Here is a 16985-nt window from a genome sequence, read left to right on the forward strand (position 1 = left end):
GTCCCAGCAGAACCAGTGATAAAGCCAGAGTCCATGGGTGACAGCGATTCCCGAGGACTTTGGGAGTAAGAACATGAGCTCTTTCTGCCAACCCTCTCTCTCACTTCTCCTTTCTCCTCCCATCAATAACCTTCAGTAAATTAGAAAATTTCCAGAAAACAAAAAAGTGGATTTAGCAGAATTCCCTAGCTACTTATGACATTCACAAAAGTAAGACTATTGTGTGGATTTTTTAAATTAGGTTTTTAGCATAATCTTATAATGAAAATGTTTTTCAGAGCCCTCTAGAATAAATATTTCCTGAAATATTCTGCCTGGAGAAAGATTTGGGGAAATAGTAACTGCATACAATATTACTGCCAACACTCTTGACCCTTCCTCTACCTGAAAGTACCTGGGGATCTTATGGCAGATTCTTGTTCTTGTGGAATGAGTAATTCAAACGATAGCTTTGAGGAAAGTCTTTAACTTTCCTTAAAGACTAAGGAAAAGGTGCTTAGTCTTTAACAGTATGGAAAAATTTTAGGAATAAAACACATTTCGATGCAAAAGTCAATATTATCTGATCTTGCAATACAAATGGCTCAGCATATATTGGTGAATTCGTGGAACTTGGCATTTTCATTCTTTAAGAAAAGATGGTAAATATGTATTGCCAGTTCATTCTAGCAACTGGCTCAGTAACCTCCAATGCAACTCCTTTCAACATCTTACTAAAATATCAAAAGACAGAAAAAAGGTAAATGCCTCAAATCACACAGAAATATATAACTATCAGGCAGCCCATAAATTGAAGCCAGTGAGCATCATTTGCTGTATTCTGAATTGTTTTTCTAAACCCAGCCCTATCAGTCCCACAATTGTCAATTCCTCCAAGATTACAGTGTTAGGCTGCTTATAGTTACATCAAATAGTTTAGTGTTTAGATTCAACTGACGCAAAATTCTACTAAGCCAGTCTTGTTTGCTGAGCTTTCACAATTTGCAGGACAAAGAAGTAGATGCTGCAGAGAAACACAGTTGCAGAAAGGCAAGGAGGCACAGTGACTGCCTACCCCATGGAGGATGTCATTTTCTGCTAATTCCACTCCAATGGCAGGAGGCAGAAGCAATGCATGAGAAAGACTGGTCAATTATGACCTCAAGGAGTAAAGGGCAATGTTCTACTACTTCTGGAAGGCATAAGACACAGCACTCAGGATAAATATTTCAGGACTCTGTTGTAAACACACTAGATTTGAATTTTAGCCTAAACAAGGAGTTTTCCTAGAAAATGTTTTCTAAATAGTCAAAGTCCTGTAACTTTGTTTTCTAAATATTCAATGTTAATGACTTTTAGTTTTCATTCTGCCAACACTTCACTCTGCAAACTTGGCAGAACGAGTTGCTTAAACTCTCAGCATCTTTACAGTTGGAAGTATTAGGTTGCTAATACTTTCCTAAAGTGATGGAAAGACTCTATTGTTATAAACTGCATATCCTAATATACCTTTAATATCTGTATTTCTGTTTGCTGACCATTAAAATGTGGACAATGAGAAACCTTTGCTGAATTTACCAGGTTTTAGAAAGAATTCAACTAAAATCATAGAAAATGCCTTGTAAAATGTATTTTAGCATTAGGAATACTATTTCTAATAAGAGATTAACTGCCATCCAATAAGGAATCACAATTCTCTATAAGCATAACTTTCCACAAAAACCAATGTTTACACAAAAAAGGCCTTTCCTATAAGTTTTAGTAAAGAAGAAAACTCACTTTTTTCCTATCTTTTCAAGTGTTTAAATGAAGAACATTTAATAATTACAACATTTTTTTAAATGGCAAACTCGTGGAAAGACCTATTTATACACAAAACTCATTCTGTAATTCAAAGTTTTCCTGACCACAATATCAGTTAGGCTATTCATCTGTATTTGGTTATACCTTCAGTTTATTTCACTAGAACCTTGTCTTTTATTACTTATAGTTCTGTATCATCTGGTGGCTGCCTGAGTGTCTGAAAAGATTAGTGTAAATTGAGTTTTATGAATCAATTTTGGTTGTAAGTGCTCTAGATTACCTCATAATTCATTTCATGAATGTATTTCCTAATTGACCTATTTGCAAGCTGGAAAATTGTTAAACTGGTTTTCTTAAAGGGATGTGACATGGCACAAAGGTGAAATTGGTCAGAAAGACATATCAGTAATTGGGACTCTTTTGAAAATGTTTCTTTTATAGCAAAGCAGACACACACATGGAAAATCACGTTGTCAGTTTTAGCCACTTGGGGGAAAAACAACTCACCATTTTAATCAGAAATGTCAATTGTATATACTTTTACAATAACTTTTGAAATTTCAAATTCAACTGTTATTTGTTGATATGAATACTGATGTAATACTCATCTCTCTGTTTCTGTAAAAGGAAAATATGATCCATTTTGCAGATATCTACCATAGAAAATGAGCTGCTTTAATAGAAGGGGTGATCCACTGAAAGTTGAGTTAGTCAAGATTAACAAGTAAGCATTTGCCTCCACAAGTGAGTTCTGCATGTCTCACTTTGTTGATGTGCTTCATTATACTTATTATCAATTTCATAGGAATATCTAATACAGTGAATAAAATATACTGTTCAGAATAAAATGAAAAGTATCTTTCAAATAAAGAAAAGATTCAGTCTATACGTTTCATAGATTATGGAATAGAAGGCTTAATGAGTGTCATATTGTATTTACATTTCTCCTGTTTCAAATCACCTATTTAAACTTTGATTAAAGATCACAAAATCCCTGTATACGCCTGGTACTTTCCATATAAGAGTGTCTTCCAGTAAGGCAAACTCATTAAAATATTACTTATAAACATAATCTTGATGGGGTTATGGTAACTTCTAATTCAGTTGGGAAACTGTCAACTTAAAATGCAATTATGAAATATAAGCTGTAAAACTGACTATGGTAATGCCAATAATTTGGTAATTACAAGAACATTTGCAAGTGGATATGAAGAATGTGTTCCAACAATATAGATTGGGGAGAAGTACTCTGGCTAATAATACTATTCTAGTTTATTATAATTATTTAAGGTATGATTCATAATATATAAAGTAATATAAATCATTCCACTAATTTATTTTGACCCTTTACTTACCAAATAACATCATCTGAAATTGATTTTTTTTCTTAGTTGTTCCTAAGGCAAAGAGTATACATCGATCAACAAACACAAAACTTCTAGGTTACCATTGCTGCAAATAGTAACTAATCTATATTTTGTTCCATAAAGAGGCTTATTATCAGTTCACTTAACACAGACTAACCCTCTTCCAAGACAAAAATGTCATTGTGGTGACTTAATAAAGTCAAATTAATTAGAAAGCAAACCCAAGACTGTTTAGGATCTTGATAAGGACTGACATTCCCATTGTTGCATTCGCAGACCCTGTGCAAAACAGTAGAATGGTTTTTACCTATGTATTAAAACATATTTTTCTGTGTACAAATTATATAAGGGTTTAATAATTAAGGAAACTTCAGACTTTTAAACTTACTTTCCTTTATTCACTCTACTTTTTTCCCATTGTTATTTTTAAGAAAATATATGCAAATAGCTTAAGATGTAAAATGCAACACAAGGTTACATTTTTTGAAAAGACACTGAAATTTTTTTATTTTATATTATAATATTAATTAATATATTAATATATATTTTATATTTTTTTAAAACTCCAATTTACTGTGAGATCACAGTAAAATAATGCTATCATTTAAAATCAAGTTAAGACACTCCCTGCTATCCTTGGGTGAAATTGCCAAATATATGTGCAATCATTTTTTACTTATTTTTCCATGAGCTGGTTTACAGGATTGTGATTGTTAATATTGAGTGTTAACTTGATTGGATTGAAGGATGGAAAATATTGTTCCTGGGTGTGTCTGTGAGGGTGTTGCCAAAGGAGATTAACATTTGAGTCAGTGGACTGGGAGAGGCAGACCCACCCTCAATTCAGGTGGGCACCACCTAGCATGACTAGGATAAAAGCAGGCAGAGGAATGTGGAAGGGCTAGACTGTCCTGAGTCTTCTGGCCTCCATCTTTCTCCCATGCTGGATGCTTCCTGCCCTTGAACATTAGACTCCAAGTTCTTCAGCTTTTGGACTCCTGGACTTACACCAGTGATTTGTCAGGGGCTCTCAGACTGTCAGCCACAGGCTGAAGGCTACACTATCAGCTTCCCTGCTTTTGAGGTGTTCAGACTCAGACCAGCTTCCTGGCTTCTCAGCTTACAGATGGCCTACTGTGGGACTTCACCTTGTGACTGTGTAAGTCAATTCTCCTAACAAACTCCCCTTCATATATTCATCTATCCTATTAGTTCTGTCCCTTCTAGAGAACCCTGACTAATACAGATTTTGGTACCAGTGATACAGGAGTTATTAAGAAAGAATTTTTAGGCAGTTAGTAAGGGTAAAAGTTCTCATTAGAAATTTTCTTGTAATTAGAAACAACCACCCCAATCATCTCTTTTCTTTTTTTTTTTTTTTTAATTATTATTACACTTTAAGTTCTGGGATACATGTGCACAACGTGCAGGTTTGTTATGTAGGTATACATGTGCCATGTTGGTTTGCTGCACCTATCAACTCATCATTTACATTAGGCATTTCTCCCAGTGCTATTCCTCCCCCAGCCCCCCACCCCCCCACCCCCCAACATGCCCTGGTGTGGGATGTTCCCCTCCCTGTATCCATGTGTTCTCATTGTTCGACTCCCACTTATGAGTGAGAACAGGCAGTGTTTGGTTTTCTGTCCTTGTGAGAGTTTGCTGAGAATGATGGTTTCCAGCTTCATCCATGTCCCTACAAAGGACATGAAATCTTCCTTTTTTATGGCTGCATAGTATTCCATGGTGTATATGGCCACATTTTCTTTTTTTTTTTTTCTTTTTTTTTTTTTTTTTTTTTTTTTTTTTTTTTGAGACGGAGTCCCACTCTGTCGCCGGGGCTGGAGTGCAGTGGCCGGATCTCAGCTCGCTGCAAGCTCCGCCTCCCGGGTTCACGCCATTCTCCTGCCTCAGCCTCCCAAGTAGCTGGGACTACAGGCGCCCGCCACCTCGCCCGGCTAGTGTTTTTTGTATTTTTTAGTAGAGACGGGGTTTCACAGTGTTAGCCAGGATGGTCTCGATCTCCTGACCTCGTGATCCGCCTGTCTCGGCCTCCCAAAGTGCTGGGATTACAGGCTTGAGCCACCGCGCCCGGCCCATTTTCTTTATTCAGTCCATTACTGATGGACATTTGGGTGGGTTCCAAGTCTTTGCTGTTGTGAATAGTGCCGCAATAAACATACGTGTGCACATGTCTTTATATTAGAATGATTTATAATCCTTTGGGTATATACCCAGTAATGGGATTGTTGGGTCAAATGGTATTTCTAGTTCTAGATCCTTGAGGAATTGCCACATTGTCTTCCACAATTCAACCATCTCTTTTCTAACAGAAAAAGCTACTTGAAAAGCCTGGCCGTCAAGCTTTGATATGCAAATGCAAGCCATTAGAAACTGGTTTCACTCAAAATGGTGATTTGCACCATCTTCTCCTTATTGCCAGATGTACCAAGTGTCATGCTGACCTCCAGATAACACCATGTGTTTGGAACATAATGGCGACCCACATTTGCATTTTAAAGGGCTAAGGTCGGAGAGCCAGGTTTTTTGCAGGCTACATAAATGACACACCTGGTCAAACCAATCTCCTGTGCCCTATGGAAACCAGACACTGCCTCCTTCGGCATCCCACTATAAGCAGCCACTTTTTAGCACACACAGAGTTTTCTCTTTATTCGAATCCTCCCTCCCTCTGTCTCTGTATGGGAGCGCTGTTTTCTTCTTCTTTCCTTCTTTCTTGTCTATTAAACTTTTCACTCCTTAAAACCACTCTATGTGTGTCCATGTCATTTTATCTGAACCGGCATGAGACCAAGGACCCTAGTGTTCCTCCAGTCATCGAAGCTGTGTCACCAGGAGTGGTTCTAGAGGAACAGAATTTTATGGATGGATTTCTTTAGTTGGTTTTGGAGTTTCTGGAGTTGGCTGCTTAATATGATTAGACCCCAAAATGCTGAGGACTCTGCTTCTAACAGCATGGACAACACAGATAGTCCTTGGCATGAACTGTTTAGAGAGTTATGTGAAATAATGCATTTGATACTCCTGATTCACTGCTTGTGAGAGGCAAGGAGTTTAGTGACTCTATACATAATACCTTTGACCATATGTGGAGAACTAAGGAACATAATGAAGCTGGTTGGTTGCTCCTAAGTTCTCTGGACGAAGTGATGCAGGAAAACAATGAACTCAGGGATTCTAACTCCCAACTCCAGAAGCACATACTGAGCCTCAAGTCTTCTAAGACTGCCCTGAGTGAGAGTCCTATCTCTTGTAAATAAAGAGCTGAAATTGTGGAAAATCAGACACCAGCTCTTATGAGAGTGATTGACCTTCAGTGAAAGGTGCATACACAGCCTTGCCTGTCTACTGTTAAAGTGAGAGCATTAATTGGAAAAGAATAGGACCCTGCAACTTGGAATGGGGACATGTGGGAGGACCCTGATAAAGCTGGGGACACTGAGCTTTTAAACTCTGATGAGACTTTTTTGCCAGAGGAAAGAGCTTCCCCATCCCCAGTGGTGGTAACATCCCCTCCCCGACCCATGCTGCCATCAGCCTTTCCACCGTTGTCTGAGGAGATTAACCTTGCACTGCCTGAGCCACTTGCCAGGCAAGACAATGTTGATTCTCCTCAGGACCCACCCCAGCACCCCTGTTTGCCTCTAGACCTATAACTGGACTAAAGTCCCAGCAGGCCCCTAGAGGTGAGGTTCAGAATGTGACCCATGAGGAGGTATGCTATATTCCAAAAGAACTGCTTGAGTTTTCTAATTTATATTAGCAGAAATCTGGAGAACAGGCATGGGAATGGATATTAAGGATGTGGGATAATAATGAAAGGAACATAAAGTTGGATCTGGCTGAATTTATTGATCTGGGCTCACTAAGCAGGGATTCTGCATTTAATGTTGTAGCTCAGGGAGTTAAAAAGTGGTTCTAATAGTTTATTTGCTCGGTTAGCTGAAATATGGATCAAAAGATGGCCCACTGCGAGCAAGCTGGAAATGCCTGATCTCCCTTGGTTTAATGTAGAGGAAAGGATCAAAAGGCTTAGGGAGATTGGGATGGTAGAATAGATTAGTCATTTTAGACCTACACATCCCAGGTGGGAGGGTCCAGAAGACATACTCTTCACTAATGCTTTGCAAAATAGATTTGTGAGGGGAGCACCTGCATCTTTGAAGAGCTCTGTGATTGCTCTTCTCTGTGATCATGTGAGTCAATTCTCCTAATAAACTCCCCTTTACATATTCATTAATTCTATTAGTTCTGTCCCTTTAGAGAACCCTGACACACAGATATAGGGAAATATTACTCAGAACTCTTTTCGTTACAAGTAAAATAAACCTAACCTAAGTTCACTGAGGCAGGAATCAAGGAGCTTATTGACTCATAATCAAAAGTGAAGGAGAACAAGAATTCAGCGCTCAAGAACAAATGATACGTGGAATAAGAAAGGACAAAGACATGAAAATAATCAGAAATATTTATCTTTGTCTCTCTATCTCTTGTTCTCTCTGCTTATTGACTTTTTCAGACACTTTTTACAAATGGAACTTAAATAATAACCATTATAGCCTTAGGTGGCCCAATTCTTACCATTGATAAGTCAAGGACTTTTTACTTTTAACTCCCTTGAAGAGTCCAACAGAGAGACGTTGATGTTCCAGGCTGAAGTCATCTGCTCGTCCACCTCTGGACCACTTTCTGTAACTGGGGAAGTGAGAGTTTGTTATAATTAGCTCAACTTAATCAGGTATCTGCCTCTTGAAAAACTGTAGCCAAAGAGGGCCTAGAAGGATCTGTAAAAGACCAGTGTTGGGGCAAGGAAGTGCTTCTCCAACATAAGTGGAATATAGCAGAAATATGACAAGGAAATAGCAGAATACAGCAAGAAAACCACTGTTACTTGTGTCAACTACCATGTTGCATGACAAGCAGTAAGAAAATATTTGTCTTGAACAAGTGGGTAAATAAAGGAATGATTAGATATCACTGCCTTGCTGCTGTATCTTCTACTGTATCTCCTATTATTTTCATTTCAACTTTTATTTTAGATACAGGAAATATATGTGCAGGGTTGTTACCAGGAATATTACATGATGCTGAGGTTTGGAGTATGAATCCCACTGCCCAGGTAGTGAGCATAGTACCTGATACGTATTTTTTTTAACCCACCAGCCCTTCCTTCCCTCTACCATCTAGTAGTCCACAGTGTCTCTTTTTCCCATATTTATATTCATATGTGCTCAATGTTTAGTTCCCACTTATAAGTGAGAACACGTACTATTTGGTTTTCTATTACTGCACTAATTCACTTAGGATTATGGTCTCCAGATCCATCCATGTTGCTGCAAAGGACATGATTTCATTCTTTTTTATGACTGTGTAGTATTCCATTGTGTATATGTACCGTATTTTCTTTATCCAATCTGCCAATACTGGGCATCTGTATTGATTCCATGTCTTTCCTATTATGAATAGCACAGCAATGAACATAAGAGTGTATGTGTCTTTTTATTTTTTTTGAGGTATAAACCTAGTAATGGGATTGCTGAGTCAAATGGTTGCTCTGTTTTAACTTCTTTGAGAAATCTCTAGGCTGCTTTCCACAGTGCCTGGGGCAACTTATATTCCCATCAGCAGTGTATAAGCACTCCCTTTTCTCAGCAACCTTGCCAGCATTTGTTGTTCTTTGACTTTTTTAAGATAACCATTCTGACTGGTGTGAGGTGGTATGTCGTTGTGGTTTTGATTCGCATTTATCTGATAATTAGTGATGATGATAATTTTTTCACATGCTTTTTAGCCACTTGTATATTTTCTTTCTTCTTCTTCTTCTTCCTTTTTTTTTTTTTTTTTTTTTTTTTTGAGACAGTTTTGCTCTTGTTGCCCAGGCTGGAGTGCAATGGTGCAACGTAGGCTCACTGCAACCTCTTGCCTCCTGGGTTCAAGAGATTCTCCTGCCTTAGCCTCTCGAGCAGCTGGTAATACAGGCACCTGCCACCACACCCAGCTAATTTTTGTATTTTTAGTAAAGACAGGGTTTTACCATGTTGGCCAGGCTGGTCTCAAACTCCTGACCTCAGGTGATCCACCCACCTCAGCCTCCCAAAGTGCTAGGATTACAGGTGTGAGCCACTGTGTCCGGCCTGTCTTGAGAAGTGTCAGTTCATGGTTTTTGTCCGTTATTTAATGGAGCGATTTATGTTTTGCTTGTTAATTTGTTTAAATTCCCTATAGATTCTTTGTATTAGGTTGTTGTCAGCCTTTGAGATAACCTATCCATTCTCTAGGTTGTCTATTTACCCCGTTGATAGTTTCTTTTGCGTACAGAAGCTCTTTGGTTTAATTATGTCCCACTTGTCAATTTTGTTTTAGTTGCAGTTGCTTTTGGGGACTTATCCAAAAATTATTTGCCAAGGTCAGTATCAAAAAGCGTATTCCCTAGGTTGTTTTCTAGGATTGTTATAGTTTGAGTACTTACATTTAATTCTTTAATCCCCTTTTAGTTTATTTTTGCATATAGTAAAAGGTAGTAGCCATCCAGCTTCAATCTTTTGCATATGGCTAGCCAGTTTTCCCAGCACCATTTATTGAATAAGGAATTCTTTCTCCATTGCTTGTTTTTGTCGGCCTTGTCGAAGATCAGATGGTTGTAGGTGTGTGGCTTTATTTTTGAGTTTTCTGTTCTAACCTATTAATTTATGTGTCTCTTTTTGTAGCAGTTACAAGCTGTTTTGGCTACTGTGAATTTATAGTGTAGTTTGAAGTCAGGTAATATGATGCCTCTGGCTTTGTTCTTTTCGCTTAGAATTGCTTTGGCTATTCAGGCTCTTTTTTAGTTCCATATACATTTTAGAATAGTTTCTTCTAATTCTGTGAAGAGTGATGTAGATAGTTTGATAGGAATAGTATCGAATCTGTAAATTGCTTTGGGCAGTATGGCCGGTTTTATGATACTGATTCTTCCAATCCATGAGAATGGAATGTTTTTCCACTTATTTGTGTCATCTCTGATTTCTTTCAGCAATGTTTTGTAGTTTTCCTCTTAGAGATCTTTCACCTCCCTGGTTAGCTATATTCCTAAGTATTTCGTTTTCTTTGTGGCTATTATAAATGGGATTGTGTTCTTGATTTCACTCTCAGCCTGGACATTGTTGGTGTATAGAAATGCTACTGATTTTTGTACATTGACCCTCAACAACCAAGGCATCAAAGAAACATACCTCAACATAATAAGAGCCATCTATGACAAACCCACAGCAAACATGATACTGAATGGGCAGAAGTTCAAACCATTCTCCTTGAGAAATGGAAGAAGACAAGGATGTCCACCCTCACCACTCCTGTTCAGCATAGTACTGGAAGTCCTATCCAGTAAGACTGTCATGCAAGCAGGCAAGAAAAATGAATAAAAGGCATCCAAATAAGAAAAGTTGTCAAACTATCTCTCTTTGCTGATGATATAATTGCATACCTTAGAAAATCTTAAAGACTCTGCCAAAAGGTTCCTGGAACTGATAAACAACTTCGGTTATGTTGCAGGATACTGTACCTCCTATTCTTGTCTCAATGAAGCAATTTAGTACCACTTTCTTTCCAAAATCTTATTTTGGTGAAAATTTTATCTGTACTAGAGATAGCAGCAAACAAAGAAAACATTAGTAAGATAGATCCTAATTTTGAATACTTTCACTTATCTAAGAATTGCAAAACTGATTCAGACATGAGGGTGTTAAGATTATAAACTAACCTATGATAAACACAGATGATTATATAACAATTTTTGAAAAGGCTAAGATTTAGAGTCAGTGTTAAATACATGTTTGAAAGAATTAAGAGCATGGCTTTTCAAGAAATTAAGAAGTAACAGCATATTTTAGGAAGCTGGCAAAAGTCAAATGAGCAAAATTGATTACTGTAGCAAAGAGTTGGATAAAGTTGTTGGAAGTATGAGAGTGGATTGGTGCTTACAAAGATTTTTCAAATTATTTCTTGTACTTTCTTGTTTCTGTTTTTTTCACAGATAGCTGCCAATATTCTCACATTCTTGTATAACTGTGATAGTCATTGAAAACTCTTCACAAAATATTTTTATTCTCATTCCAGGTAAATAGTGAACTGAACTTTCATGCCCCCTTCGAATTAAATGACATGCTTCCAAATAAGTTGATGTGGTATTTATCACTGTCAGGTGAAAGTTCTATGAATCAGGGCACAATCTGCCACCCTCTCTTTCTCCCCACCACAGGGACTGACCATTTTTTCAATAGTAAGCAGCTGCTATGTCACCTCATGAACTCGTGAGAATGACAAAGAAAAGGTCCAACAGCTGATGGAGCAAAAGCTGGAAATAGCACTTCGCTTAAAAATATCAAGGCTCAGGGTTCTTACTGCAGCATAACCAGTCCATCCTCACAGATATAAGTATAGAAAAATATATATTTATCAGATTGGCATTTGACATTACAGGAGTAATAGATGATAAGAATGAAAATTTGAGATTAGGTATTTTTAGGTGTTAGTTTACTGGTTGTATTTTATTTGTAATTTTCCATATGTTTCAAATTGTCTTCAATGTCTGAGTGTTTAATAATCATAAAATCAACAACCTTTATGTTAAAAAAGGATTATATTAAAAAGAAATAAGCTTTATAATGTTAAGTATCAATACTTTCTATATTTTGAAATATGATTAATGCAATGTAGGTGTTCTTTTAGTGTATGTGTTAGTACACAAGTAACGTAAGCAATTATTTCAGTTTTATCTTTTATTGCAAATCACATGTGCATACTGTAATTACCTATTTTCATGTGATATTAAGAAGCATTATTAATCAACACAAAATTTGTTTTCTGTTAGTTGTTTTTAACAGCTACCAAATGCATTAATTTTCCTCTGTAAACAATTTGGACTGAACCACACATATTTTGATATGTGGAACTTTATGTTCATCTTCCAGAAGACCATGCAAACAGTTCTAAATTCTACTTTCAACAAATGATTATTTTAAAAAGTAACATTTCAATGACATTTTAATTTCTTTTTTTTGTTTGTTTGTTTGCTTAAACTTTGGACTTACCTTCAAGTTTTATTGTATTGTTTTAAGATGTAGCACATACCTTCTTTTCAAATTTATCATAATTTTATTATGGCTCAGTGTGTCATCAGCTTATTAAAAATTCCCTGTTAAGAAGGTGAATTTAATTTGTATTGCATATAAAATCTGACAAATATATACTAACACACATATTCAAATATATCTGTCAGATTTTCTAAATACTTATTTTTATTCTGTTTGATTTGTCAGCAACTGAGGGTATAGAAATCTTGTATTACTCTTGTGATTTTTTTGCTTCTTAAAATATATTTCTAACAAGATTTTGCATAACAAATGTTCAGGTTACTTCAGTTGATGCGTACATGTTCACTCAATTTTATATATTTTCAATCTGATTTTTCAAGCAAAAGATTTTATTTTTACCATTTAACTAGCTTTGAACTTAAATATGTTTTGTTATCCTTCACTATTAAACATTCTTGGTCACTATTTTAGGTGTGCTTCTGTTACTGGAAAGGGGTCCCAATCCAGAATCCAAGAGAGGGTTCCTGGATCTCATGCAAGAAAGAATTTGGGGTGAGTCCATAAAGTGAAAGCAAGTTTCTTAAGAAAGCGAAAGAATAAAACAATGGCTGCTCCATACACAGAGCAGCCCTGAGGGCTGCTGGCTGACCATTTTTATGGTTATTTCTTGATTATATGCTAATCAAGGGGTAAATTATTCATGAGTTTTCCAAGTGGGCCATTCCCAGAGCTGAGAGTTCATCCCCCTTTTAGACCATATAGGGTAATTTCCTGACAATGAAATGGCATTTGTAAATGGTGGTGGCCCTGATGAGAGTGTCTTCTAGCATGCTAATGTATTATTAACACATAATGAGCAGTTATGATGACCAGAGGTCACTTTCCCCTCCATCTTGGATTTGGTGGGATTTGGTGGGTGGGATTTTACCACATCCTGTTTTATCAGCAAGGTCTTTATGACCTGTACCTTGTGCCAATCTCCTATCTCGTCCAGTCACTAAGAATGCCTAACTCCTGGGAATGCACCCCAGTAGGTCTCAGCCTTATTTTACCCAACCCCCATTCAAGATGAAGTCACTCTTGTTTGTATACCTCTGAAAAAAAAAACTTGCAAATAAAAATAAAAACTATACTTTGACTTTCATTTTTCACCCAAGTTGAGAGAATAGTAGTATATAATTTAAATGTGAAAATTTTAAATGGTATACAACTTCCATTTATTACTACGTTGTATAATACATACCTTTGTTTTCTCTTATTTGTTATCTATACTCATTTTATCTAAAGTTATCTAAACATAGATATCTTTTTTCATATATACCAGTGATCACCTTTCAGTTCAAGAAATATAAATTTCAAGAGAAAATCCTATTTAATGACTGTATGAAATGTGGGAAATTAACGTACCATTATTTCTTTCTATGATACCCACCCACATCTCTACTCTGAAAGATATATAACAATTGTAGAATCTAATTTACTTTTTTAAAGTTAATTACACACTCAAAAATAATATACGAATTCACTCTTATCTAGAATTTAAAAAAATATAGATCAAGGTCCCCTTTAACCACCAAACAAAAACCCTTCCTTTTTCTACAAGAGGTAACAACTTTTTAGGTAGATGATTATTCCTACAGACATGCTTTTTAAATGGATACACTTTTTTTTTACCTTTATATACTTGTTAAATTTCACAAATATTTCTATACCCATGTGATATTCAATTTGTGTCTTTGCAATCTTCTTATTTCTTTGTTTCCATTGCTGACGAGTCTCCTTTTAGATCAAATAGATTAATGTATCCAATTGTGCAACCTCAAGCAGTTATTGATTTTCACAGAACAGGGATTGGTAAATATAGTAAATATTTTAAGCTTTACAGGTCATGTGCTGTCTTTTGCAACTACTCAACCCTGCCTTTGCAATGCAAAAGTAGCCATAGGCAATACATAAATGAAGGAGCCTGGCTGTGTTCCAATCAAATTTTATTTATAAAAGCAGGCAGTTTCAGAGTCCTTATCTACAGCTAAGCTCCTGCTTGCAGGTGCAATATTATTATAATAGCAACAACAGTAATAATAATAGTTCAACGCTTTAAATAGTTGTTACATTTCTAACACTGTACTAACCTAAGATTGGTATTTTCCCTTAATAGAGTGGCCCTTTGTGTCCTTAAGAAGGACAGTCTGACTAGGTTCCCCACACACACCTCTGAAGACTTTTTTCTCCACCTTTCTTTCAACACTTAGAATTTTCTGTGTTTTGTGGTTATTCTGCTCAATCAAATATGTATGTACTGGCAAAACAAAACAAAAGAAGGCAGGCAGTAGACTAGATTTGACCGGAAGGCCATAATTTTCCTACTTCTGTTCCAAAGCCTCAGATGTTTTATCTTTAAAATGGAAGTAATAATACACTTACATCATAAAATGTGGTAAGGATTTCATAGAACAAATCATATATACAACATGCTAAGCACAATATTTGACGTATAGATACATTAACAGCTACCATCTTGTTGACAGCGTGATGTTTTCTCAGCATTGTGTTAACATTTCCTTGCTCTAGTGCTGACAAGAAACCTATGAGTTGGCCGGGCGCGGTGGCTCAAGCCTGTAATCCCAGCACTTTGGGAGGCCGAGACGGGCGGATCACGAGGTCAGGAGATCGAGACCATCCTGGCTAACACGGTGAAACCCCGTCTCTACTAAAAAATACAAAAAAACTAGCCGGGCGAGGTGGCGGCGCCTGTAGTCCCAGCTACTCGGGAGGCTGAGGCAGGAGAATGGCGTGAACCCGGGAGGCGGAGCTTGCAGTGAGCCAAGATCCGGCCACTGTACTCCAGCCTGGGCGACAGAGCGAGGCCCGTCTCAAAAAAAAAAAAAAAAAAAAAAAAAAGAAACCTATGAGTTAAGCATTGTTGACTTCTTTTCAATGAATGGTGAAAGCTGAAACTCAGAAAGGTTAAAATAGCTTGCCTAAATTTAGACAGTGAGTAATGACACAATTTGAGAGTCAAGGTCAGCTTTCTTGAACTCCCAAGTCAGTGCTCCTAGTTCTCAAATCACCAGAGTGGAGTCATTGGTTAGTCTTGACAAACTCTGACTTCTGGACCATCCCTCTCTTTTGTGAAACAGGAGAATGTCAGTTATATCTCTTGCCTGTTCTGATCCTCTTCTACCAGCCTTGGCCCCAAATTTCTTGTTATTAATAGAAGAGGCTTTTTCTATTGTTCCTTCCATCAGAATTCTGGTGAATTAAACTGTCACTGGTTGGGGTCTCAAAGTCTCTGCCTCAGGGCTATTCATTGCTCAAGAAATGAATTAACAAATAAGGGCAACCCTCCCTGGACTCAGCATTCCCTAGTTGATGTATTCCATAGTTTTATTATTATTATTATTATTATTGAGACAGAGTCTCACTCCATCACCCAGGCTGGAGTGCAGTGGCACAAGCTTGGTTCACTGCAACCTCTGCCTCCCGGGTTCAAGCAATTCTCATGCCTCAGCCTCCCAAGCAGTGGGAATTACAGGCACATGCCACCACGCCCAGCTAAATTTTGTATTTTCAGTAGAGACAGTGTTTCATCGTGTTGGCCAGGCTGGTCTCGAACTCCTGACCTCAAGTGATCCACCCGCCTTGGCCTTCCAAAGTGCTGGGATTACAGATGTGAGCCACCATGCCCGGCCATGTAGTTTATTATTCGATTTGATTTTTAAAAACAAGAGTTGCAAAGTAAGCAAAATTGTTCCCTCCTCTTTCTTTGGCCAAGTTTCAGTAAAGCAAAGAAAATACCTAGTATTGATGATTCTTTGACAGAACGAACTTAAGTAAAATGGAAATTATTGGGCAAATAAAGGAAATTTGAAGAATCTCTGGGAAAACCTGGAGAACTTGGCTTGGAAGCCAGGCATGTCCCAGAGTAAGGAAGCCAAAATAATAGGAACAGTACCATAGCAGGAATTGAGTATTCAGTTCTTCCAATGGAATCAACAGATACTCACTATTTGTAGTCACTCTGTATAAGTTTAAATGCAAGATGGAATTCATTTTGGCCAAGTACATGTCAATGCCTACCTCTTAGGTGACAGAGGCTGGTAGCCTAATACCTCACCAGACTATGTCCAACATAGAAGAGTAATTCCTCAAAAGGAAATGACAGTAGTGTTTGGAAGAAAAAATGGATATAGAGAGTAGTAACAAAAACAACAATAATACATGGTCCCAATAATATTCAGTATCCAAAATAATCCTGTCTGCTCTTCAGAAACTGAGGTGAGAAATTCCTTAAAATGATAGGAGCTACCTAGAGAAAATATTCATAGCACATTTTCCTGGAGCATTAATTTTCTTTTAATATTTCTCAGAAACAAAACAAACATGATAATATTATAAATAAGAATTCAAAATTTGCACGATTTTTCAAAACAAAACCCTTCAAAAGCATTTCTGTGCTTCTCATTGGTCACTTCAGACCAAGCCATGAGACTTTCCAGATAGGATTTTCTTCTCCCCTCCTGTGCCCTTAACAGGTTTCTCTTTTTCTCTCTTAAGGCAGGCTCTAGGCACCTTATAAGGTGCCAGTTAAAGTCCTGTGAGTCAAGGAATTTCTCTGAATTTTGTCTTCAGCCCTCTCCCTGGGCCATTTACAACAGAATTCTATTCTGTTTCTTATATGCAGATTTTCTTTCTCAGTGCTGCTGTTTGGACGGACAACTTGTTTTCATTTTTGTTTTTGTCT

Source organism: Rhinopithecus roxellana, chromosome 16 (assembly GCF_007565055.1).
Source record: "Rhinopithecus roxellana isolate Shanxi Qingling chromosome 16, ASM756505v1, whole genome shotgun sequence".
Lineage (NCBI taxonomy): Eukaryota > Metazoa > Chordata > Mammalia > Primates > Cercopithecidae > Rhinopithecus > Rhinopithecus roxellana.